At 36.4% G+C, this 4,194-nt stretch overlaps 1 pseudogene; it reads left to right on the plus strand.

Annotated features, from left to right (window-relative positions):
- Window positions 1–2,759: 2,759 nt before the first annotated feature.
- Window positions 2,760–3,622, plus strand: LOC125079287 (olfactory receptor 4C11-like; annotated as a pseudogene).
- The last annotated feature ends 572 nt before the right edge of the window (window positions 3,623–4,194 follow it).

Below are 4,194 nucleotides of genomic sequence, written 5' to 3' on the forward strand. Positions count from 1 at the left end.
ATGCCAGTGGGTACATATTTCACTGTGACTCATCACCATTGGTGTCAATCTTAATCACCTGATTGAGGTACTGTTTGCAGCATTTCTTCTCTGTGAATTACTCCTCTCGCCCCATTTCACAATGTGCCTTTTGGAAAGAACTCACTTGTGTACAGTCCACAAAGAAGAGATTGAGAGTTAGCCTATGACACTTTGAGAGCAGAACACCTACAAAATCATTAAGGATTCATTATTAGGGGAGATTTATCTACAATCCCCTATTTATTAGTTACTTATTTAAGTGGTTACATCATTAGGAACTTGTGCATTTTTAAAACTATGAGTCATATTTAAATTCACTGTCATTTATTTTGTTCCTCAGTTTTTTTCCAGTTTTTGGCACTGGGAGCTCTTCCCATTGGCTGTTGTGTCCCTTTGCCATATTCTCCTCACAGTGCGAATGTGCTTGTGTATGTGTGTATCTGCACTATCACTTCCTACCTTCTATCAAAACATCAATGCTGAAAATCACTCCCCTAAAGATTGCAGCCCCTTAAAATCCTATTAAGAATGGGTGGGATCAATTGTTTCCCACATCATTTTCAGTAATGTTTGTTAAGATACATTTTTTTAAAATATTTTGTTTATTTATTTGACAGACAGAGATCATAAGTAGGCAGAGAGGCAGGCAGAGAGAGAGAGAGGAGGAAGCAGGCTCCCTGCCAAGCAGAGAGCCTGACGTGGGGCTCAATGTGGGGCTCGATCCCAGGATCCTGGGATCACGACCTGAGCCGAAGGCAGAGGCTTCAACCCACTGAGCCACCCAGGCACCCCTTGTTAAGATACATTTATCTTTGTTAATCTAATAAGTGAAAAGATACATAGTTGACATTTAAATTCTGAATGTATTTATATAAATGAAATTTATTATATTCTCACATTATTTTTAATAATAAGAGTTTTTTTAATCAGTTCTTTTGCCCATTTTCATTTGCATTATTTTAAAGATTTTATCTATTTAGAGAGATTGAGAGTGAGCAGAGAAAGAGACAGAGGAGAGGGAAAGAGAGAATCTTAAGCAGGCTCCAAAGCAGACATGGAGCCAGAATAGGACTCAATCCCTTAACCCTGAGTTCATGATCTGAGTGGAAATCAAGAGTCAGATGCTTAATTAATTGAGCCACACATGTACTTTAAGCACTGTGTTTTTAAAGACTGATCTCTGAAATTTATTTATATTTAAGAAAATTGTGCTTTTGTCTGAAATACATGTTGTAAGTATATTTAAATGCCTTGGTACTTACACATTTAATTGTGTTACTACTTAAAAATATATGTGATGAGGACAGAGAATGTTATTCCACTGTTTGGCACCTATAAATAAATATTAGTTCCCTTCCTGTTTCTATCTTCCCTTACTAAAGTCAGGATATGGGACACTCAAGAATCTAGATTACAGGATCTCTATTGAAAAATTGCAATGAATCTTAGAACACTGATAAAATAAAATAAAATTTTAATTAATTGATTGATTAATTAGAAAAAGAAAAGTTTCAGCTATGATTTGGAACTTCCTTATCTCACTTTCTAAATCCCTGGAGCCTAAGGAATAACACAGAAGACATGGGGAGATGGAGAGGAGAAGTGCGTTGGGGAAATTGGAGGGGGAGATGGACCATGAGAGACTGTGGACTCTGAAAAACAGTTGAGGGTTTTGGAGGGGTTGGGGGTGGGAGCTTGGGTAATCCTGGTGGTGGTATTATGGAGGGCATGTATTGCATGGAGCACTGGGTGTGATGCATAAACAATGAATTCTGGAACACTGAAAAGAAATTAAAAAAAAAAACAAGTAAAAATTTTAAAAAATAAAATAAATAAATCCCTGGTGTTTAAAATAACATGAAATTTTGAAAGAATATTTTGATTTATGCCAAATGTTCTCTATTTATCATTTATTTTAGTCTCAGTCTTTCCTTATATCTTATGAAAATATGCTGAAAGACCCATTAAAATGCTGAACAAGGAAAATAATTTAACTTTGGACAACATGGTATAATTTCAAAAGTACAAAACTTTATTATAGAAGCTGAATTTAAACTACAAGCAACTAGAAATTATACAGAGGTAAAGTAAAAGGAAATAAACTTAGTCAAGCTAACAGATTAAAATGAATTTTATGATGGACTGAACCAATTAATTGTTCACTGCAAAAAGGTGGTTTGTTTCTCCCTTGTCCTCTCTCCCTCTCTCTCCCTCTCTGCTAGGTCTCATTAAGGGAAACACCATCAAATGTTTCTACATCATTCATTGAATGTTCATAATATTTACTAGAAGACACTTTATAGCTGAACTACCAGGTTCAAGTAGTGTGAAAGGGCATTTTGTAAATCATACATGAGTTTTCTTCATTTGGCAACATCCTGTCCTAAAAGGATTTTGCTATAAACTAAAGAAAGACATTCAGTTCATAAAGATACCCTCTCATACCAAATCCCCTAAATTAATATTTATTATGCCTGAAGAAACAGGTACTCTCTCATTATTGATATATTTTATTGTTCCCATAAGCAATCAGGTGAATAGATGGTGAATAGATATTATGATTTCCACTTTATTCAGAAGAAAACAACATGGGAGGTCAGTGATTACACACTGGTAAGTGGCCCTTCCATGATCAAGCATATGGATTTGACCTGCAAATGGAGTATTCATTTCCTAATATTTCTTTCTTTGCAGATTAATTATTACCTACCTGCACTTTCTCCACTTTGCCTGAAATTATGCAACAAAATAACAGTGTAACTGAGTTCATACTGTTTGGATTGACCCAAGATCCTATGAAAAAGAAGATGGTACTTGTAATCTTCTTCATTTTATACGTGGGAACCATGGTAAGGAATTTGCTGATTATTGTGACTATCAAGTTCAGCTGGACACTTGGGAGCCCCATGTACTTTTTCCTATTGTATTTGTCCCTTGCTGATTCCTGTTTCTCAACATCCACATTCCCCAGACTAATTGTGGATTCACTCTCAGCAAAAAGAACCATAACTTACAATGAGTGCAAGACTCAAGTCTTTGCCCTACATTTCCTTAGCTGCACGGAGATCTTTGTCCTCGTCCTCATGGCTGTGGACCACTATGTGGCAATCTGTAAGCCCTTACATTACTCAACCATCACGAGATGGCAGGAGTGCACCATCCAGGTTGTTCTTGCATGAGTAGAGGATTTTATCCATTCTATTACCCAGATTATCCTGGCTTTGAGACTGCCTTTATGTGGATCTAATTTGTTTGATCATTACTGCTGTGATTTGCAGCCCTTGCTGCAACTTGCTTGCATGGACACATATGTGATCAACCTGCTGTTGGTCATTTGCAGAAGCAGGTTTGTGATTCTGATGATCTCATATATTGTCATCTTGCATTCACTGTGGAACCACAGTGCAGAGGGGAGGGAAAAAGCTCTCTCTACTTGCACTCTTATTCTTTGGTCCATGTATATTCATATATACATGCCTCCCAACCACTTTCTCCACGGGCAAGATGGTGTCCGTATTTTATAATATTGGGGCCCCTTTTTAAACCACTCTACTACACACTACAGAATGCAGAAGTGAAAAAGGCCATGAGAAAGCTATAGTATATCAAAATATCCACAGAAAGCAAAAGCTGATCCACCAAAAGCAAAAGATGATTTGAGGCGTTTGGCTGATTACTTAATCCCTACAGATATCACAAATATTATGGTGAATATCTTCACTTGTCCAACACACCTTAATATAGTGCAGCTGATTTCCTTACTTTTCTCTGTACTTCTGCCCTCAAACTAGTAGTTCCCTCAAAATTCTGGTCTGGTTCTTACTTTTTTGAGAGCTCGAATCTGATATTGCTGATTATGAAATACTCCTCACATCTCACTCTACACTCTGGTTTGATAAGGAGAAAGTTTACAATCACACCTGTTCAAATAATGAGCATGCATAAATAAAGTAGAGCTTATTCTCTATGACTTACAATTCTCTCTATTGCACATTCTATACAAGGTATCCTGCTTTCTGCTGAACACAATCAGAGCAAAGGAACTAACTTGGTGTGTCAAGAAATTCCTTTCATTATACGATTAGTTTATCCTTAAAAAGTTCCATACTAGTGAAATAAAAGCTGAAAGGCTGTATATATAAATATGTGTAGTTTCTTTCTTACATAATTTTT

Source organism: Lutra lutra, chromosome 10 (genome assembly GCF_902655055.1).
Source record: "Lutra lutra chromosome 10, mLutLut1.2, whole genome shotgun sequence".
Lineage (NCBI taxonomy): Eukaryota > Metazoa > Chordata > Mammalia > Carnivora > Mustelidae > Lutra > Lutra lutra.